Below are 23,561 nucleotides of genomic sequence, written 5' to 3'. Positions count from 1 at the left end.
TCTTTATGGTAGGTATGGTAGGAGGGCAAGTGGCTTCCTTTTGGAGATGGGCAAAGTGATAACTATGATTATTTGCATTGGAATAACACTTAGAGACTATATCCCTACTGTTCTAAATTATATAGCAAACCATCTATTCAGCCAAGGTAAAGGATTTTCAGACTAAGTATAGAAACATGAAGTTTCAGGAATGAGAGGTTTCACATGAGCTGACACAATTTTGGATGATCCTTTGAATTGAGGTCAAAAATAGTCACAAAGTGTAGAAAAAGGAACAAGCATGAATGTGGAATTGAAAACATAAGGAGAGGAAAAGCTAAATTAGGCCATTAACTTACAAAAGAGGTATTAAGTGGAAAAGAAATTTGGTTGGCAGGATTTTAGGTTATATAATGGAAAGATACCAAAACAAGGCAGTCTCCTATACATTCTCAGGCAGGTTAACATACCTAAGCTAATTCATCCTGTAATTGGATTCAGTTAAGTTCTCTATTCAGAAGTTTCTGGGATAATTCAGACTGCCACTAGGATGCCTGGCAAGTGAAAAGCTTCTGGGAATTAAGCAAAAGAGTATCAGAAACACCCCCTAATGAAACAACTGGTGAGCAACAAAGAATGTTATGAAACCTCACCTGGTTTTTGAAGTTTGTTTGTCAACAAGACACAACAGGACTCCAATTGAAAATTGGTAAAAGAGAAAAAAAAAAAGCTTGCTAATGAAACTCTTGCATTCATGAATATGGGTAGAAATAAATCATGGTGAAAATGAGTGAGTCCATATAGCACTACAAATCAGAAATCATATTAAAGATGCTATTTATCATATTCTGGCCAAACTGCACAAATCTGTCCAGCAAATTGCAAAATGAGCTCATGATCAATATAAAGGGAGGAAGGAATTTCATAAGACTAATACAAAGCAAATGTTTGCCCTGCATTTCCTCATGTCCCGTTTGAACCAAAGTCAACTTGCACCTTTGTTGAGGCAAACTCGGAACCTGACCCAGCCTAATTTTGAAAGCAGAGCTCCTGGATGAGCAACCAATACACAGGGTCTAGGTACCTCCAGATAAGCACTTTTCTTTGGATAACAGAAGATAAAGACACTGAATAGCACATCATCCTAAAACAGTCAGTAATCTTAGTCAGAGCCTTCAGTGTTCAGCTGAAGCACAAGAACAGAGCTGGAAACGTTCCTTTGTAGATAGAGGAGCACCCACCAGAGATGAGATAAGGTATCCAAGTGACTCTGTAATAAATAGCAGGAGCAACATCCAACAGAATGAGAAAAACACCAAGATATCCCTGAAAGTGCTTGGTACCTGACAGATGGATACCTATGTGATTTAAACCAGAAAGGTCACTCTTATTTGCTATCTTCCTCTGACTCAGTTTTGAGTGTATTGATAAGGTGTTGCACAGCACATGCCATTGAATTAACCAATTATAAATCCTAGTTTCTTTACATGCATTTTCACTTAAGTTAGAAACAACTACTGTAGTTTATAAGCAGTTCATTTGACCAAATTACCTTTGAAATTCACTCAGGAACACCATGCCCAGCCTGCACCATGCAATGTCAAACAGCCTGGCAGATGGCAAGTGATAAAGGACTTGATAAAAAAAGGTCTTAGTTGAGAAAAAAGGTTGGTATTTGTTATTGTTACAATATAACACACCTCACAACATTTTATTAGGCTCACCAGTTTGGGGCAAATAGGCAGAAGGCAAATCATAATCCTGCCAACTTCTTGAGCAAATACAATTAATTCTGAGGTATAGTTACAGAAGAAGGTTATGCCAGGACAAGAGCAACATCCAAACTTGCCAAATAGCTGCTATCTAAATAAAAGAGATTTCAGCAAGTATTTGGGAACCTGACACACGTACGAATATTGTGTCTGTGCCAAAGTTAAATATGAGGAGCCTGCATTACAGGAAGGCCTGCAGGAAGACCTGGAGCTGCTGGCTGTACCTTGAGGACATCCAAAAGCAGTTGGCGTGGTTCTTGCGCTGGCAGAAAGCAGCACGTGCTCCCTCTGCTACTGAAAACAAAAAAACAAAATGTGAAACTGACACAGATGCCAGGTGCTGCTGAACAAATGCTGGAGATGAGAAACGTAGGAGCACAATGGGAAAGTCCCAAGAGTTGCTCAGGACATGGTTGCTAATCCAAGCCCTGTGCAGCTCAACAGCCTCTTGGCATCAAGGGGTTTCTGGTCTTCTCCTCCTCCCCATGCCCACATGCACAATACATGCATGCATTTGAGTATGTGTTTGGGGGGCAGTAGGAGGTAGGTTGCTGCTGTTTTATCATGTTTGCTTTCAATTTCTTTTTTCCTCTTTCAGGGCTATGGTTAAATAGCAGTCAATGAAATAAAGACACTGACCTCTGCCTTATGGAAAGGACTTAGTCCTCCTCTCCCAGGCCCATCAGCAGGAGCTCAGGGCACAAGCTTAGCAAAGCTCCTCTCTGTGAAAGCTGTAAAGAGTGGCATCCTCCAAAGCCTGGTGAAAAATTTCAGCACAGGTGGCAGAAGTGGCAGTGCAATGTTCCAAAGCCTGAAAAAGTTCTTGCATCATTTCCAGGTAAAAGGGTCAGCAATAGTCATCAGCAACCAGAGAATTTAACTTCCGATTACTCTTATTTTAAAGGACTTCCTTATTATTTGACATATGATGTAATGAAAAGCAAAATATATGTGTTTTTTTTTTTTAGAGAAAGGACTCTAAAAAGTAAGAATAATGGCATGGAATTGGATCTGACTCACTTCTGGGCAAGCACATCCCATGCAGTGACAGAGGGACAGTGTCTTCGCATCAGCCACGTCACCAACATGAGACACACAGACTGAAGAGAGTCTGCACCTGCTGTACCACAGAAACACCAACTGCCTTGTGAATCACTTTGACTTATTTGCCTGGAGATTTCTGAGGAATTGAGTCATTCTGGGAAGGATGAGCAGACAGGGACACAGTGAGCACAGAGTCCTGCAGGAAGTGCAGCCATAGGTGTTGCAGGGGAGGGGGGGAAGCTTTTAGAGGGATCCAGACAGGGGAACGCACCCAAAACCCAACACATGAACTGTGTGGGGACTGCCCATGCTTGTAATCAGAACACAACATGCAAAGAGAAATGAGAACCCCAGTAGGTGCAGGGCAGGTAACGGGGAGGTTGATGCCCTCACTGCCACATGCCTTAGCAGTCAGGGACTCCAGCTCACTAGATTAAAAACTAACACACAGTACTTGTACTGAGGTCAGACTCCTCATTGCAATGCAGATATACTGAGACTCAGACTGGGGAAATAATTGACATGGGAACAATAATGAGAAAATCAATTGCTAAGTCAGATATCATTGACTGCAATGAAAATTTTGTGCATGGAGGATTTTCAGGATAAAGACCCAGCTTTTCTTTTAGGCTAGATGAGTTGCTAGAGATGTGAGAAAAGGTAATGTGGTTAATAGTGCTGCCCTTGTTACCCTGCCCTTCCAGATGGAATTCAAAAGGAGTCTTGATGGCAAGGTGATTCTTCAGCCAAAATTTGAGGCTGTGCTTCTGTAAACGTTTAAACATGTTCACAATTAAGACCTTGAGAGGCTAGAGCATTTCACTAACGGTGTGGGAAGCTGCAGTTTCATTAAATTTGACATTAGAGCTAATATATCAGCAAAAAATACAGCCTAGTCTGAATGAGTAAGTCCATGATAGGCCCTGCATATCTCTGCATGTGTGTGGGACACTCCACTGGGTGAGGCCCACAGTGCTTGTACTATTATTTGCAGCAGTTTGCAGCTGTACTCAAAGCTTTTAATCAGTGCTCCACTAATGCAGGCAGCATCCAAAGTGTAAAAAAATTCATGATTCTATCTGAGAATACTTAATAGCATCATGAGCCATTCGCTGTTTGGCATGATGTTATCTCCACCTTCTGTCAACAGTATCTCCTGGAAGATCGATAGCAATCGTAAAGTAATGTTTATTATCACCTTGCCCCTCACACCTGCCCCACCGAATGGTTGCTCTTTGTCTCAGAGGCTACAAAAGTGCAGCAGATTAAAGCAGAGACATGCCTTCACCTTACAGTGGTGTATATTTTTGTTGCAGGATTACAGTGCTAATTAAACGCCACGTGCACATCACTACCCTTACTCCTTGAGCGGGAAGAGTGGAGCAGGTTTCCTGCAGGAGCCCTCTCCAGAAATACATTCATAGGTACATTCGCACCAGGCACGCTTTCAGTCTGGATGTATGGAATAATCGGATTAAAATCTCCCCTATGAAACAAAACGGCCACGAAATTTCAGGTGTGAAGGTGGCACACGGGGCCGGGTGCGGGCACTCTGGACCGCGCTAGGAGCTGCCCCGTGTGGATGCTGCTCCCTTCCTTGCCCCATTTCTCCCTTCAGAGAGAGATCCGGACCCGTGGGCGGGTCGCTCCCTGCCGGGGGGCTCCCGTGCCGAGGGCGGTGGTCCCCGGGCGGCTCCCGTGCCGGCGGGGAGGAGTCGGGAGCGTGTCGCGACAGGGTCCGGCTCCCCTGGAGGGCGGGCGGCGGCGCTGGCGACTCCTCCGGCGGCCCCGGAGAACAAAGCGGGGCCGGGCGGGGAGGGCGCTGGGCGCGGGCACCGGCCCCGGGAAGCAGCGGGTGCTCGTCCCTCGGGGAACAAACCCTGCCCGGGCTCGGGAGAGCGATGGGCTGCTCCTCCCTTGGCGGCGGGGGGCGGTGGGGGTGGCGAGGTGGAGGGAGGGCGGGTTGCGATTTAACCCGCTGTCGCGATTTCGCAATTGTCACGACGTGTGAGGGGACGGCACGCTGCTCGGGCCCCGCAGGCAGGGAGAAATTTGTTCCGGCAGGCTGAAGGGGAGCAGCGGGCAGGGCGCCCCGGACCAGGCGCACCGCGGCCCGGTCCCTCCTGCTGGCAGCGCGGGGCGAGCCGCGCCCCGGACAGCGGCGGCCAATTCTGGCCCTGACGTCACCCGATCGCCGATATATTTTTTTAATTAGGTGGCAGCTAAATGAAGAGTGATGTAGAACATTGCGAATGTAATTATCCATTGTGCTTCAGAGAGACGCGTATAGATCTTTTTTCTCGCCCCCCCCCCCCTTCTGAAAACTATCAAAAACCAGGGGAATTCAAGTAATCCTCCGTCCCTGTGCATGGATGGAGCCTGTCAGACCCTGTGCAAGGGCTACTGACAAACACAAAGGAGCAACAATAACTGCACACCACTTACAGCACTGCTAGACTTATTCATTCATTGTAACATAATAATTTTAGATGGTCACTGAAGAGAAGCATATGTTTCGGGCAGACATCAAAAGAACAACCAGACATTTAGATAAGACAACTAAAACTCAGTTTTAAAGTTTCAGATCTAATCCTGGGTAAAGACCGAACAAAGAGTCAGAGAGCAGAAATTACGTTATTTAAACTGACACCACCTAAATCGGATCCTTTCTTCTTCCATCTCGCATAAACACAGCGTGTTCATCACATCCAGCCGGCTTCATTACTATTTATATTACCGTGCGCTGGCTGCGTGCAGTCAATTCATAATTGTCCAGTTTTTCTAATTAATCACAAAAGATTTTTGTTTTGCCTACAGCTACTTCTGGGGTGACTCACAATGGCAAGCCAAAGCTCATACATCAAAGGCAGCCCTCCTTCGCTCCAGCCTTCTGCCGGAGGAGGCTGCCGGGCTCCCCTCGCCTCGCCCGGCTCAGGGGGCATGCGCGGCCCCGGGCGAGAGCGGAGTCCTGCGCTCTCTCCTCAGCCCTGTGACTCGCTATTTTTATCTGATGCTCGCATCCTCAGCCCAAACTCGACCCAGAGATTTTTTTGGCAGGATTTCTCAATTCAGAGCGTTTGGTTTCCCTCTCTCTCTCGTGTGTGCGTGCGCATGCTCTCCTCTGCTGCTCCAGCAATCTGTTCGAGGTCTGTGCGGCTTCAAAGGAAGCGAGCTGCATCAAACACTGCCCAAACTTCTGCCTGATCGATATTTCCTTAATGAGCTCAGCGTAGGCAGTGTAACCCGGCAGAGGCCGAGGCAGCTGCTGGATCTCTCTGGCTCCAAAGCAACGAGGCTTTTCGGTAACATTTGCAGTAGGCCAGGTTGTCCGTGCCTCCTCTGCCCACACCACGAAGAGGAGCTGCTCACAGAAGTAACATTTCTTGGCTGCAAGATGCCTACTTGTGAAAGTCACAGCTTGCCATCCTGAGTCAGAGGACAATGATTTGACCTCTACTTCTTGTGCTGCCAGAGGTGTAAGCACACAGAAGCTGTGTGCCCATAAACAAAGAAATGGGGCAATTTGGCTGACAGCAGCATGACAGTATGTTCCTTCTCCACACGTGAAAAAGAAACCAAACAAAAAAGCCCAACCTAACACACCGCTATGCATACAATCCTTACCAAAAAAACCCAAAAAACCACACACCACTCTTTTTTATTATTGGTGACGTTTTAATACTGAGTGTCAGCCCAGTTAGAATCACTTGAATTCACGTGAAGAGCAGAAAGCAATAGACACACGGTGCCCCTAAAGTACACTCTAACTTAAGGCTGCAAATGTTGTTAATTATGTGGAAGCTTTCTGGTAAGATGCATCTATCAATGCATCTTCCTTGATCACATTCTGCCCACTGCTGGGTTTGCAAGGAGTCAGCACAGTGGTGGGAGAGGGGTGTTTTATTAATAAACCCTGCACAGAACCCTGTGCTCACTCTGGGTATTTTGGAGTGAAAATGGTACTGAAGCCAAAGCTGGTTTCTGTATGACAAAGCATGGGCAAGCAAATAGTTACTGAGAGAAAAATAAATAGGTTTTTAACAGCACAAAATAGAAAAGCGTGTTGTTGTATCTGATGGCATAGAGGAAAGAGTATCTCTGATTTATTGCGTGAGATTTCAGGTGGAGTTGCTTGTGGGGAAAAATATTATGGTTAGAAAGGCTGGAAAAACATGAATTAGCAAGAAATAGTGTTTTCAGAAACTTTTGCTGAAGATTATTTAGCTGGCAGCAGACCCCTTTCTCTGCAGACCAAGGAGTCAAAAAAAGAAGGGGGAATGAAGTGAAGGCAGCAGCACTTCTCAGGTCACCTGGGGGATAAATTGCAGTGTACCATTTCTGAATGTACAGCCATACCTCCTAGCATGTTCCAGTTGGAGACATGCTGGTATCCTTGCTTTGGAACTTCGAGGATCCCCAGTAACATGCTGTCACTTTTTAAGTCATCCATGAGAGAAATACTGCACAGAAGCTCCTGCAGGACCAGAGTGAAGTTTACACCTCTGCAGATAAGATAATATGTCAAAGAGCAGATTCAGAGGATAATCCATGAGAAATATTTTTAAGGATCAAGCCATACTTTCATTCCAGTGCCCAACCCTAGTTTTCCACCTCAGCATTTGCTGCTCCACGTGAACATACACAGGCCCTGCATGTGACAGGAGCACACACATCAGCCCATCATGCTGACTCAGATTTGCTGCTTTGGTGCCAGGGATGCCCTTTCAGGAGCCACCAACAGCCCTGACAGCACTCTTTGCTTTCCCTTTTCCTACCCTCCATTGCATAAATTAGCAGTAGCAAAGTCCCCCTGTAGTTGCTATCAGCCCCTCACTGGGACTCAGCTCTGCTGAAACATGTTGGCCACAATCACAGGTGACACCAGCAACCCCGTCTGCAGCTCCTAAAGCCTTGGTCATGGCAAGGCTGTAGATCCTGTGCTCCCTTCTGGCTCTTTTGACTCGCAGGGAGCCAGATTCAAAGCTCATTAAGCCCAGGGGAGTATTTTTCAGCTGGCTTTGTCTAGCGGGTGAGGCTCCCCCAGTCTATTGCCACCTTGCCATAAAGACCATTATTTTGCTGGGACAAACTGCTTATTACCCAGTTGCAAACTTAATAATAACCAAGGGCTGTGATTACTCCTAAGGAACTGAGGACCTGAATTAAGTGATATTAATACCAACAATATTGTGCTAACACCGGAAAAATAGCAGAATTAATAATAATGTTATCTAAATGACAGTGTAAATATAAGGTAAGTAGTGTACCTGGCTTCTGAGGAGTGTGAAGCCAAATGATGATTTCCTCTCAGGGCAGTGATAAACAACTCAGTCATACTGAGTTTACAGTTTTAGTAATAATTGGCTTGGAGGGGAAGAAAAAATTATATCAAGCACAGTCACAGGTTAACTACATTATAATTACATGGTATAATTTCAGCCCCTGCTCCCAGAGTGGAAGGCACAGTTGTTATCTGATCAGCCTCTGTGTGTAATTCCCTGCTAGGTTTGGGGCTAAGCATTGCTGTGCTGGTTTTTAAAGTGACTAAGCGGAAATGCAGAGACTGCGAAGCGCCCCAGGTCACAGCGGGCTTGGCGACAGGCTCAGGAGTGCCACCTCCAGCCGTGGGCATGTGGGGCTGGAGCTAGAAGTGGTGGCAGCAGCTGCATGGCCATCAGTGTGTGCAGTTCCCCAGGCCACCTAGGCAGGGATTTGGGGCTGAGCCTGGTGGTGCTGCCCAGGTTGGTTCTGAGGGTGCCCAGGTTCTGTGGGTCTGGTGACCTTGAGCAGCAGCAATGACAGCTCCTGTCACCATGCTGGAGCTGGGACACGGTGTCCCCCAACACCTTAGAAAGTCCTGATGCCTGGTCACCTTCCCAAAACACTCTGCCAGATTTCTCCCAAAACCAACACATAACTGGTCACACCACATGATTGGAAAAGGGACCTCCAAAAAGGCTTGTTTATGAGTAGCTGCAACAGGCAAAATTGGAAGCCAAGAGCAGCATCAGGTACAAGTTGTGACTTGAGTGATGTCTTCTGGGGAAAGGGTAGAAACCTGTCATCTGTTGTTGTTGTTGCTTCTTGAATTTTCACACCCTTTTCTATTTTCACTGGAAGCCTGATTGTGAAGCCAAGCTCCAGAGATGAGGGGAAAAATGGATGCCAATTGCTTTTTTTCCTCTCCACAGCCCCTCCCTGACAGAAATCTGTGCAGCTTCCATAAGGGTAGGCCTAAAGCAAGGGAAAATATTAGTTCTTTCCTTTTCTTTTTTCAACTCTGTCCATCCACACACTTCAGTCAGGACAAGTAGGACAAGTCAGGTCTCTTTTAATGTGGGATCAGGTGCAGGGACAACCAGAAGCATTGGGTGGCTTTTCTTACTTTCCTCTATACAAAGCCTCAGCTAATTTACCCAGCCTGTCATGGCCTGCTGGTGACAGTAGATGCTGAGCCCAGGACAGTGGAATATCTGATTATGTTCCACTTTCATGAAATTTTCCCATGAGCCAGCTCAAGGCACTGAGCAAGAAAGCTGAACACTTTCTCCGTGCACAATTAATGCTTCTCCTGGGGAAAAACAGAATTGTCACAAATCTGCAAGGTACTGCTCCTCCTCCATCCAACTTGAGACCTCTGTGCAAGCAAAGTCCCCTCGTCCCTCACCACTGGTGCCTCACACAGACTGCAAGGCAGGTTGGAATAACTCTCAGCTTTGCCTTCAAAGAGGCTGAAAGGCACAGTCCACTCCCTAACGAGTAAAAATGTGGGTCCTGTGTTGCTCACTATGCAGTACAAGAGACATGAGAAATGTTGAGAGGGAAAGGGGAGCCCAGAAAGACAGAGCTGTCTGTTGGCCCTGTGGTGCAGGGTTATCTTTATTAAAGTGGAAGCAACATCCCTATCCTTAAATGCACTTCACTGCAGATGGAAAGCTTATTTGGGAACCAGAGTGATTGCTTCCCAATGGCATCAGAACAGCTGCAACTTTAACCTGTTCTCTCCCAGCCTCCATGACTTGGCTCAGCATCCTTCTCTGGGATGCCCTGGCTCCCTTCTTACTTGACTGGGCATGTCCAGGCATGGAGGAGCTATTCTGGCAGTGTCAAAAGGTCCTGCTTGCTGGGTGCTTTGAGATAGCCTCTATTGGGCTTGCATGGCAAAGTTTGGGGGAGAGACCCCATGCTGGAGCAAGGGAAGATTTGGAGAAGTTCTGCCCCTGAGGAGGAAGAAGTGGCAGAGACCACAGTGTGGCCACAGTCTGACCACAACCCTCATTTCCCATTCTCCTGTGCTGCTGTGGGGAGGAGGCAGAGAAAATCAGGAGTGAAGTTAAGCCTTGAAAGAAGAGTTCTCATTATGCTACTCTGATTTGATTGGTAAAAAATTAAATTAATTTTTCCAAGTCGAGTCTGTTTTGCCCGTGACAGTAACTGGTGAGTGATCTCTGCCTGCCCTTGTCTCAACCCAGAAGCCTTTCACTGTATTTTCTTTCACCTGGACAGATGAGGAGAGGAGTGATAGAGCAGCTTGATGGGCACCTGCAGCCAGCCAGGGTCAACCCAACACATATACAATGAAGGAAAAGGTTCATCCAAGAAAGTCATAAAAGCAGCTATCGACATCCAGGCTAGCTCTGGTGAGGAACAGCCCACTGGGTGTGGGAGCAGAAGTGCAACACAAGCAGCAACAGGAGAGACCCCCACAGCTGAGCAGAGCTGCCCTCCAACCAGGGGAGGAAAAATGTCCAGAGCTTGCAGAAGGACATTTGTGTGATTTGGGAATTTCTACCACGCAGTCATGTGAAGTCCAGCTCTGTATTTTCTTGACTAAAGCATTCACTACTTGTGTTTAATAGGGAGCAACTCAAAATATTGTGCAAGCTAATAATAGGCACACTTGGTCTCTAACATCTGTGCCTGCAAGTTTTTTTTCCTCCTTGTACATGGGTATGTCCCCAGGCATTTCCTCACTTCCTCTTTTCTTTAAATAATTTTTCACTCCATTTCTGCTACAGAGAATCTCCATGAAAGGGATATCTTTGATATCTTTGCCCTGTTTATTACCTTTGTTTGCCTGTTTAGTAAAAGAGCTTTAAAAAAATGACATAAGGCAACATTATTTTCAACAAGTGAAGGCTGGGTCAGAACAAGGAAGCCTGCCCAAAATGTTGGTATTTACCCTCTCACAAAAAGCACTCAGGCAGCAGTGGAGCTACACTCTGCCATAACGCTGCCAGAACCAAGGGTTTCCTCATATTTCTGTGGAAATCTTTCACAGGAGCCCAGGTAGTACAAGCAGCAGGGGAGGTCTCTGGCAGTGACTTTCTGTCACTGGTGTATTAATGGAGTGGTAAGACAAATGTAACATCTTGACATGCCGGAGGTTTTTTCCTGCTGGTGCTAAGCTGGCTGCTCCCCGGCGGGGCTCGGCTTGTGGAGGGATTCCTGCTGTGCTGTGTTTCTGCCCCTGTGCCCTCAACCCCTCCCTAGATAGTCGTCCAGCTCCTCTAACTGATTCTTTAGAATCCAGCATTTTAGTAAGACCCTTGGTCACACCTGGAGCATATTTGTATTGCCAGATATAGATAATTTCAAATAGGTGTGGTGACTCAGGAAAAACCTGGGAAGGACTTCAGGTGGACTCCAGAATATCAGTTTGGAGGTGTGGGGCAGGAAAGCCTCTTTCCTCAGGATGCTCAAGAACAGACCAAGACTGATGTGCTGCCCATAGAGAGCTGATTTCTGCCCTAGATGCACCCCATGAGTGATGGGGCATAATTCTGGTTGACACCACTTGCAGTGCACACAGGAGGCTCCTTGCTGCTTTCAGTTTCCTTCCTTAGAGAGTAGGCCCTCTGCTGTGGATTTCTGTTGATTTTTTTGATTTTTTTTTTTATCAGGCTAAAGAGGATATATTTTATCATAATGGTTTCAAATCCAATGTGTACAGGCCAACGCAAATAGGGTATTACAAGTTGAAGAACTGTACCTCAGGCACCATTTTATTAGAACTAGTGTTTACATCAAACAATACATCCTAAGTAGTTCATATTAAGCTTGGACAAATCATTTGCCTGAGGATTAGGGTGTTGTGCCACTGAAATGTAATCCTTCTGTTGATTTTTTTTTTTCAAGCTGGCAAACCAAACATGGTAAAATCAGTAACTGTTAAAAAATCAGAAGGGTGAAAACCTTAGCTTCAATTTGACACGTTTAATGAAACATAGGAAAAATTATCAAGGTGGGTTTGCAGACAAATATCTGAACAGCAGGTCAAATTTTCACCTGCTCAGATCAGCAAAACTCTACAGGGCTACAAAAAATTGTAACAGTGGGTTTCAGTGGTCCCCCATGGGGGCTGAGAAGGGAAGAGAGAGCTGGTCTGGCTGCCTCCCATAAGGTGTAGATGACCTTTGCATGTGGAACTGAGTGAAAACTTTGGGGAGCTGAGGCAGGAACAGTGGTCAGAGCAGGCTGTTTCTCACGGGGCAATGGCCTGTGCCCCTGTGCAGCCCAGGCAGCATGTCCTGCCCCAGGAAAAGGGCAGGATGGCAGGAGGGAGAGCCTCACTCTTCTGGCCTCTGCTCCCAAAAATGGAAGAGCAGGTGTTGAGATACAACAGGCAAATGTGTAACACCAGCTGTGAGGAGTGGTGGGTGGCAGGGGCCCAGCCAAAATTTGTAGTCTTGTGTGGAATGGAACCAGGCCAATTCCCGCTGGCTTCGCGAAAGCAATCTGCACTCCACAAAAACACCTCACACCTTTCCAGTACCCAGGAAAGCACATTTCTCCCTGTGTCTTACACAACCATGGCATTTGCTTTCCCATGCATGCTCTCCTTGGGCCCCTTTTAACAAAAAACACCCCCAAGAATGAGTACTCAGGCACACAGGACACCCCTGATGGGAGCTGCCATCATGTACTGAAAGGACAAGGATGGCATCAAGGTGAACACAAAACACCTCCTGTCTCCTCACAGGCATTTAAGCTCAAGTCAGAGGCAACCAGGAGTATTACAGAGATGCCATCCCTGAACTGAACTCACAGTAGTGCCCTGGAGACTGTTTTCAACAGAAGCCCCATAGCAATGGCTGAGGAGGATACATTTCCATGCTAGGTAAGAATATATCTAAATATAAGTGTTTGGTTGTATTGAAAGCAAGGAGCAGGACTCTGGCTCCAAACAAGGAAGAGAGAAAACTTTCCTGGACTTCTGCAGGACTGGTATCTCACCTGTGTGGTTTCTCCCGCCTCCAGCAATTTGGTGGTGCTCACATGCACCTCAGGCACCTCTTCCCTGCTGTCTCTCCCTTCTCTCCTCCCAGAGCCAAGTCTCACTTTCCCTATAGGTGCCATCCCTCCTCCCCTATGCTTTTCACCTGGCCAGGCAACCTGAGATGTTACCACCACGCTGCTGGCTGGCTGAAGCTTCAGGAATCAAGAGGGAGCAAAGGGGGGTAGCAATCCTCTCTACCCACCTCTCCTACTTTTTTTTCCAGAAAGGATTACGTTACTCAATTCCACAGTTTCTCTAAAGAATCAAGAGGGTGGAATAGGTGCAATGTCAGAAATCAATATCTTGTTTTGGTACAAGCTTGCCAGTAATGACTTCTGTTAATAATTCCAGGAGAATCTGTATTTGAGAAGTCTAGTACCCAATACCTGTGAGTAGTGTGAGATAAAAAGACATGAAGTGGGTTGTGCAACCACCAGAGAATGCCAGTACCAGCATGTGGTGCACTGGTCACTGGCCCTCATCTCTCATCACTACTACAGCTAAGGAAGGCAAAGTCCTGCTCAGAGGGAACTGAGCCTGGTGTAATTTTGCTTCGCTGCTAAGGGCACCTGCACTGCAGGGCAGTCAAAAACAGTGAAGTGGATATTAATCCACAGAATATGCCTTGGGAGACACATTTAAGGAGATCTAGGTTTCTGTAAGACTTTACAGTAGGAATTCTCCCACAAAGTGTACTTGTATATTTTGGTTTTATATGTGTGTGTCTGTGGCTATGAATTTATCTACATCTGCGCAATACTGCATCTTTGGGAGTGACACACAATAGATATATGTCTTGAGAGAGATGTAGATACAAATGCAGACATGAGAGACCTCTGTGAAGAGGTTACCCAACACAGTGACAAGTGATGGTATGCAAGTACATGCAGAATCCATGGATCTGACCCCTCAATCAAACAGATAATTCCCAAGTTTAAAGCTAAGAACAATATTAAATGTTTCTGAATAAAGAATTAGGCCATCACTGAAGCAATCATCTTCATTCTTTTGGAAAGAAGAGTCACTGAAGATGACATAAAAAAAAAAAAACCACCAAGATTTGTACTCTTGCATCATTGGGAAGAAAAAGAGGGATTATATCTAAGAAACTAACTATTATTTGGCTAATATGCCCCCATAGTTGAGTGCATACACTCTAAACTTACTGCTTGTTTTACCAGAGTTTAAAAATAAATCCAAAACAAATGTATATTCTTTTACCAGCCATGAGTTACCTGCTAAGTAAACTCAGCAGCAGCTCTTTGCCTCTCAGGCTTGTGAGGGAGCTCAGCAGTTCAAGCCAGGTGTGAGAGCCACAGACTTGTATCCCTCCCTGCAGTCCATCAACACTCTCACCAGCCTCATGGGCAGCTCATGCCTTGCCAGAGGTGGGCAGAACACCCAAAGTTGTTTCTGTTGCAGGTGCCCATGATCACCCACTGCATTCCCATGCTTCTGTCTAAGACTTCTGAAATCACCAGATTTTGGGCACGGGCACAAAGCTGTGAGTTTCATTGAAAGTCCAAAAGGTTCTGCTCAGGCAACACTCCCCCAGGGCATCTAGATGCCCAAGCATTTGAAAGTCTTGTGAAATTCATGCTTGCTGGGTCTCCATCAATGTGTCTGGTTTGAGGGGTATCCACAAGATGTAGAACAGATAATGCCTAGTCCCTGCCCATAAACAAAAATTCATTGATGAGTATCAAGGCATAAAAGAACTGCAGCAATGGGAAGTATTATGTTTTTCTTGCAAACAGCACAGTTAAAGCTTTTGAAAACAAACCTTTGGCTCAAAATTACACTCTCAGACTCCAAGCATTCTTCTGTCGATTGGAACTGCTGTGCATTTTGTTAAGCCAAGCCACATACTGAGAGGTGTCTTGATATTTCCTCTCCTTATGGGCCCATTCTTCAGCAGAGGAGAAGGGGAGTGCTGACTCGCTGAAGCAGTCATATTAATTGAATCTCCCAGTAGGTCCCATCCTGTCTGCACTCTCAGGGTAGCACCTCTGAACAAGGCACTGCTTCAAGAGCTCTGCTTTGCCAAGGCTCCAAGTAGCACTGGTGAATGCTGCTGCCTTGGCTTCGAGCAGAAATTTCACAGAGATCACACATGTGTGAGCAGGTTAAAAAAAACAGCAAAAAAAAAACCTCAAGAACAAACTAACCCACAAGAGGTAGAACCTGAAAAATTAGGAAATTATAAGCAAACGGGGAACACAGGCACGAGTATTGCACACAAAGTGCAATAAACATATGGAATAAATTAGGGGAGTAGGCAATGGAAGCAAAGCATGTAAATGAGTTCCACAGACACCTAGGTTTGTTGCTACAGAAGCAGGGAATGGGGGAGAAGGAAGAAGGATGGAAAAGCAGAGAAGTGGAATTAAAAGGGCCTTCTCCCGATCCCATGGCCTTTTCTTATGGTTCCTAAACTCTCTGTTTATCTAGATATTGCTGAGAGCCCAGATTAATAAGCATGTGGTATTTGTAGGTACCACGTGTACAAGCACACCTGGACACAGTTTCTCTTGGTTTATGTCAAACACCCAGCCTTCAAAGTATGGTATGAGGGTCTCTATTGCAAATTGAAATGCAAGTGTCTTGATTTCCCTGAAACTTTGAGCTTTCATTTTTACTATCCTTCTGAGGGGACAGGGGAGAGGATTGAGTTCTTTAAAAAAAAAAAAAAAAGGAATTTCACTAAAGCATGTTCTGACTTAAAAGTGCAAAATACAGTTTGCCTATACACAGGAAGGAACAATAGATTTTAAGATTTTATATTATTAAAAGTAGCTTGGTCACAAGTTGGAGCTGCCACAGTTAATCTCATTGCGCTGGTTTTACTGGCATTTTAAAGTGTTACCCAGGACTTAACACTATATTATTCACTAAGAGGCTTGTTCCCACCACAGGACATAGGAACATTGCTGCTGTTAGCACGAAAAGGGGAGCCACATAAACACAGTGAAGAGAACAGCCCCTTGTGCACATATACTTTTTATGATGATCCTGTGGAGTTAACTCTCAGGGTTTTTCCCCTTGATTCCCACTGTGCTTACTTGTGGTGACGGGATTGTAGCTGCAGCCAGGTTTGACTCTCTTGCACTGGGACCGAGGGGATATCGCCCCATCAGTGGGGCAGAGCAGAGGCAAGACAGATCTGCCTGCTGCAGCAGAGGAAGTGCCAAATGCAGGCTTTCACTGGGTTGTGCAGGCTTTTTAATTTATCCTGTCGCTAATAAAGCATCCACTGTAGCTCAGGAAGCAAATGGGCCTGGGGAATGGCGGTGGTGGCTGCTGCAGGCAGGAAGGGTCAGCCTCAGCTGCATAAACTGAAGGTTTCACATGCTCTGCAAAGAGACTCTGTGAGAGATAAAAAGAGTTAGGAGACCATCACAGACAATCTGAACCACAGCTTGCACAGGGGAGAGCTGAGGCTGTCAAATGCCATGGCAGCCTTTCCCAAAGGGAGCTCCACTTCAGTCGGTGTGCAGGAGGCTCCTCACCTGCAGCTCTTGCCAGGGCAGCTCTGACACTGACCACAAGGTTGGACCCTTGCCTTCAGCAGCACCAACCACCAGTGCTTCAACGCTTCAGTTCACACAAGTCTCACAGGTGGTACCTCTTTCCATGCATATTCTTAGTTTCTTTTGCTACTTGATGAATTTTGGGATTAAACACAGGAGAATTTACAATCTCATTTGAAATGGATCTTCTTTTAAAAGGGAAACGGGACTAAAGAAAAACCTACCACCGCCATTTAGGCACTTCAAATTCACACCTCAAGCAGGAATTAGAAGTTGAATGGGAAACATCTATTCTCACCTACTGCATTTGCAATATCCTTATATTTAAGTTCTGCATGTCTTGAACAGTGAGTTTATGACTATAGTCTACCTCCTGATGCCAGCAATACAAGCACACAAGACTGGCATGTTAGTGGGATTTAATTAAAGCAAATATTATTCATGTTTCCATCCATGGATACAGGACAAATCCTTCTTTGTTCTTAATAAATCTAAAAAACCATTTAAAAGGCACTTGTAGTTTGTTTCCTGAAAAGTAACACCCTAGTGCAAACTGTTTCATGTCTTACTTATATTCTGTATGTGTATACCATGCTTATTTCCTCCAGTACACTGGAAACCCTACATCATTCTACAGGGGGGAGTAGAGAAAAATTATTTACACAAGAGTTTGAAAGGCAAGAGGCTTGCATTTCTCTCCAGTACCGTGTGGGGTGGGATGTTTGGCCTTGAACAATGTCCTTTAACAAGTTTGGTGCTTCGATTCCCCTCTCACTAAAGGACTAACACCACACTGTCCTTCAAGTCCACAGCAGAGGTGTTGGGCACTGTGAAGGCACAGCACTCAGCTTTTGCTCCTACTGAAACTGCTCTACTGACAAGTGAAACAGCAGAAGTTCCTGCTTGCTCCATTCAGCGCTGCTCTTTGCCCCACAACCCAGACAGCCTGACCGCAAGGCCTTTCCCTGCTAACAAGACCTGCCCAAATAGAGACTGCTCTAGGGTACATCATCTGAGTGGTGGCTGTGGGCCAGGCATTTCCCAGGAAAACTGCTTCTGTGTTTGTAAGCCCCAGCACAGGTGAAGTTTATCAGTTCTCCTGTGTAAGATGTATTATTCCAATGTCACAAGGATGAGTGGCATGCTGAGCCATGGCTGGGGTTAATCAAATATCATGGTGGATGGACACTTAACCACTTAAAACCTTTGCCCAATCACTATGCAAAATGCCTTGCTGGAGGATCTTTTTTATTTGTTTATTTTAGGAGAGAATAATATATGTCTTCCGCTGCATCAAATGCAAATAATCATGGAAAATGGCTTCCTTTTTTCCCTGGTTTGTTTTCATAAAATATCCTGGCCTGTGCTTAACAGACAATGAAATAAAGCCCAGTCTTAACAGGATTCCTGTTGAAATATCAATTGATTGACTGAAACACCAAAAAACAATGGAAAGAAAATTTCCCTTTTTTAGAATAGCCAGTTCGTGGTAGCTGGCAGAGGAATTGCTTCTGGATTTTTTCATCCTGTTACTAGCACATTGCTGTGTCTCCACACATCAGCACTGTTTTAGAAGGTACAGCCAGATACAATGGCAGTTCTACTTTTACAGTCCAGAGACCCTTAAAAATCTCTAAATTCAGAACCTGCCTATCTCCTAGCCCCAAGATGTCAAAAGTCTGAGGGCCAGAAGCACTGGACTATAACACTAGACCAACACAGAGAGATCTAGATAGCCATATCTAAAAGAGAACAAATATTTGTATCACTCAGTTTTAGATAAACCCAAAAAGTAGCAAAGTCTTGGCAGGAAGACCCCCCTGACATCACTGGGGCCATCTAGCTGATTTCTTGGGGGACACACTGGAAAGGAAACAGGAATGATTACAGAGCTCGGCCACCTTATGCTCCACAAGCTATGGGGTGGTGGCAATGCCTCTCTGCATCCCAACAGCACAGAGGCTGCTTGGGTGTGTGGCTCCAGAACCGCTTTTCCCTCTCCAAGCACAGCCATGAGGGCTGTGAACACATGAACACTGCAAGCCATTGCTGTACCCTGACTTGCAGAGCCTCTCCTTGCCTAGATGACTTATCTGACTCACTCAGAACAAAATTTGGAGAAGAAGGACTGATCATGCCCTCACTTGCCTGGGAGGCATTGCTGAACCATCATCAGAAATGGCCTGATTGCTGTGAACAAGGGGAAGCACATTTTGAAGAGGCCTAGGCAGGGATGCCAAGACACATCACGCTGCTCAGCTGTGTTCAGAGTCCTTCTGTGGGAGTTCACGGGAGGCGCTCAGGGACAGGACGAAGGGCAGCGGCTGGGGAGCCACAGGTCTGTCTGTCACTCAGAGGACCCTACGGAAAAGGCCGCCAGGATGTGCCCTGCCAGCAAGGTTCGTGTCCAACACCAGAGACTGGGGCTGGGGCAGGCCAAGGAGTTTAGGGACAAACAAGCCCTTTGAGGAGCAGCCAGAGAAACGTGACACAGCCACGGAAGAAACGTGGCAGTGGATGCATGCAACTGTTCCCACCCTGGACACTGCCAGGGCAACAGCGAGGAGGGAATCAGAAGTGACAGTACTACTTTCTCGTTCAACAGGGTGAATCCAGGACACAGGCACAGCTTAAAATGTGACTTTGCCATCATTTTGGGTTCAAACCTTGGTGTTATTTTTAAGCAGGGTTGTGGAATTTGCTTCCTTTCCTTGAGAATTTTTCCTTCTCATTAATTTTATTAGTAAAACCAAAAGAGAAGGATGTATCAGTAAGGGTATAAGGGATGACATGATGCCATGGCATTGCAACCACTTTGTCCAGATCTCCAAATACCAACTTGGGAACAGCTTGCCTGAAGTGCCAAGGCTCCCTGAACTGTGTGGGTGCAGACTGTCCCATGTAGATGTCCCATCTGCAGGATCCAGTTTTCCATATGGCTGTATTAGATGCTCCCCTGACAAATGTAAGCTTGAAAGGCACAGACCTAGAGTACCTTTTTTGTCTGTATTTTCTGACTTATTCTTAGAAACAGGCCAGATAGTATTTTTAGTAAAATTTTCACCTGCTTCCAAGTCAGTTAGGCTGATCTTAAGATAAGGACATAGACACAAAGCACACAGGGATCAGATTTTTAAAGCACTGAACTACCTGAAAGTGCAGAGAGACACCTAGCTGTTTCCCATTGCTCTCAGTGCAGAAGAACTGGGCACAGCCCAGTGAATGCAATCCTGGTATCCCTATACTGAAAAAAATGTGAAGAACAAACAGTAGATTATAGAAGGGACACAGTGCCTTTCATTTCTCTCAAGTTATCAGCATCTTGTGAGTCATATTTTGCAGCTTAATCCACAGCAGACAGCCACGTCAATGTTGGGGATAAACTAAGTACAAGGGCCTGTGCTAATCAGTTATAATCAATTATATTCCTCAGACAGACAACAAAAGCACAGTACTTGTGGACTGTGTTACAATGCTACCTCCTCCTACCTATTCCCTATGACAGAAGCAATAGAGAAGAGTGTAATTCCCCCAGGTCCCAGTCTGGTTCCAAGTCTCCCCATCACCATTGCCTACATCCCCATCAAGAGATGAATGAGCAGCCCCACTAAAAATACACCCACGCAGAACATGCCATGAGTGTTCACACTAATAAAAGTGAAATGTTGACAAGTTTGGGCCCTATATGTTGTCAGTGTTTATTCTCATGGTTTAGCTAATTACTTTGTATAACATTGGTTTAAAAATTTACACTTCCCAGTGAGTACTGTACAAACCAAGACTCACATGAGGATAAATTTTTACCAAAAAAAAAAAAAAAAAAAGCTTCAGAATTATGCTGGCAATAGAATTGCAACCAGCATGACAATTAGACACAATGTTAATCAGATATGAGCAATATGAACCAGATTATTTTATTAGCTTGAGAAAGATGGTCAAGTTTCTTCCAGCTTTCATTTACCATTTCCTTCAAGGTGATTGATGATGCTGCTGATGATGATGATGATTTTATTGTTAGAATAAAATTTCTCCTTTTTTTTTCTTCTTACTAAGAGTCCAACTTAGTATACAACAGAGTGGTTATTTAAGTCCATCTCTCAAGGAATTGTTGCTCTCTCTGCTGCTGCTGCTGTTGCACTGAATTACTTTTATTTTCAAATCCATCTCTCTGTTGCTACTTTTAATATACTCATCCTGATGAGAACTGCACTCCACCACCACACTGAGCCTCACACAAAGGGGACTAAAGGAACACTCCTCAGCTCCTCCAAAATCAGTGGTTTAGGCTGTGAGCTTCACTAAATCCAGTCTTCAGAAGACAGGCAGAGCACTGTGGACATGCTCATAGTTTTCTACTCAGCTCCTAAATCTCTTGGGCACCCTACCACAAAGAAAGCTACCGCAGTGGTAGGGCTGCCTCCAGCACATGGATGCTGGCAGCCCTATTTGAAGCAGGACTTCTTCCCTTGCCAGATAGCTTCCATCAGCTCTGTGCAGGAACCTTCACGTCCCAGAGGGATGCAGAGCAGTGCCCATTCCAGGGAGTGTGAGGGGAGCAGCCCTGCAATGCCAAATGTGGGTCAGCTCGCATGGGTGCATTAGCCAAAGACCACTATGGGATTAAGTAGCATAAACTTACGCCTGCAGGTGTGAAAATGAGCTATGGTATCCCTCCCTGTCATGTCCTGTCAGTGTTCCCTGCAAGGGCAGTGGGATTGCTCTCCAGGTGTTCACTGAAAACAGCAGATAAATGCTTCAAACACCACTTCATAGGTGTCACTCCAAAGCCATAAAGAAAACAGAAGGCAGAAAGCATAAGCACAAACCCTTCTCCTCTCTAAAGGATTTTACAGGCTGAGGAGCAATGTTAGCTGAAACCTTCATTTTACAGCTTTTTCTCAAAAACTCAGCATACAACCAGCCTCAGAAGTATTAGTGATGTTGCCTGAAGAAGACCTCTTGGATTTAGGGGCAATAATTAATCTTTAACTGCAGCAAGGCAGCTGTGCTGCAGGGTTAGTAGGAGTCACCATGTTAGTAAATGATGATTGCACCGCACACACAGCCCTGAGTGAGTACTCTGCAATTATGGGGAAAGGTTTCCTGGGCCACTCACAAAGGCCCTCAGGTTAGGAAGGTCTTGCCAGGCAATCTGGAAAGACCCTCCTCCTCTGTGCAAGACAGAATTTAAGGCAGAATGGCCTGGGCAGATGAAGCCTCTGAGGACAAGACATAGACAGGACCTAAGAAAGAAGGATCCATCAGGTCACCCATGTCTTGCTGGCAGCAAGTCAGGGCTGCTCTCTGCTCTGTCTTTATACATCAAATTAAATACCTCGAGTAACTCTGAATTGCTCCATTTAACCAGCTGAGGAGGCATAAATAGAACATTTGAGTTGGGTGTATTTTGCTCCCTGTGGCTGCCATGGGATGAGAGCAGCACAGCTCCCCTCTCTCTCTGTTTTGATTTCCACTGCCATTATGTCCCTTCTCTAGAGTGGGAGTACCATCCATAGGTCTCAACAGTTTCAGCTGAAGGAACCCCTGCCCATCGCTTGCCTTGTTGGCGCAGCCCAAGATGCCTGCAGGCACCAAGAAAGTCTCAAAGACAAAGGGAGAGTGGCAACACTGTGGCCTCTTCACTAGAGACCTATCTTCCTGACACCTGGCCAAGTCTGGCCCTCTGGAAACAAAAAAAAAAGCATAAAAAGAGACTAGCTTTCACATGAGCCAAGGAAAAGACAGTTTGCCTACTGTTATGTCTAAGTAACATCAGCCAAAACCCAATACCCCAAAACAGCTCTGTGGATATTTGTAAGGGGCCAGATCACAAAGTCTTGAAGTCATTTATTAGTCATAGCTTCAAGGGCTTCATAAGACCTCTGTCATACAGTAGCCTATGCTCTATATTGAGCCCAATCACTTGGATTAGACTTGGTCACATCACCTGTATGGACATCCTCACTTCTGCCAAAACACAGGGGGGAGTAGGACCAGTTTGTCTCTCAGTAACTTACTCTTGTGGTAAATCGCCTGCCTGTGCCTTATCTTGCATTTGGATTTGTCTGGCTCCAGCTTCTGGCCTGCCATTTTGGAGAAGATCCCTTCTCTGCAAGGTATTTTCTCCCCAGGAAGGTATTGTCATGCAGGGCACTTGTTGCTCACCACAGGACTCCCCTCCCAGTTGGCGGCACCAGCCCCAAAGGCAGAAGCCAGAGTCGTACAATCTGACACTAAGTAAATACCCCAGCTCCATTTGAATGGAAGTGGCCTCAAAAAAAAAAAAAAATCCACAAAAACCCCTTGTGGGGCTCTGCTGTATTTGTTTTAGTCGCTTTTGCTGCCTAGGGGAAGGGGAAAGGAGAGGATAAATGTCCCTTAGCCATTTTCTCCACGCCCTTTCAGCCCTGGTCGGGTGCATATGTACCACTCATCCCTCACTGGCTTTCAGCTCCCCTGGAGCTGAAGAGTGAATAAGACCTCTAGGACATTGTCTCTAAGCTGATAATTGCAGCCTCTTCACTGGCACAAGGCGTCTCTCATGCCATTTTGACCCAAACTATGTCTTTTTTCTGTATATTTTTAATTAGACTCAAGAATGCAGAAAACCCAGCGTGAGATCCTTTCATTCCCCTTTGTTTAATATCTGTTATTATGACATTAAGTGTAGGGTTTTGTTGTGGTGGGGAGTGAAAAATCCCCCTCGGTTCTGCTGCTGTAGCCATGGGTTCGTGTACATTAAAGTGGTCATTTTCGGATTAGCTCTTGCCTTCCCTTTGATGCATGTGAAACGCTGAGCCAGTTAGTTGGAGAAGGCATTTTACCTCTTTTGTTGCCCTTCCTCACAACCAACGGCAGGGAGAGGACGAAAGCCCCCTGGCTCTCTTAAACCAGAAAGGAATTTCCAAAGGGTTTAAAGCTTTAGTTGCCACTTCTGTCTGGGGTTGCCTGACGAAA

This window comes from Agelaius phoeniceus, chromosome 1, assembly GCF_051311805.1.
Source record: "Agelaius phoeniceus isolate bAgePho1 chromosome 1, bAgePho1.hap1, whole genome shotgun sequence".
NCBI classification, from domain to species: Eukaryota; Metazoa; Chordata; class Aves; order Passeriformes; family Icteridae; genus Agelaius; species Agelaius phoeniceus.
Note: the sequence above shows the minus strand (reverse complement) of the source record.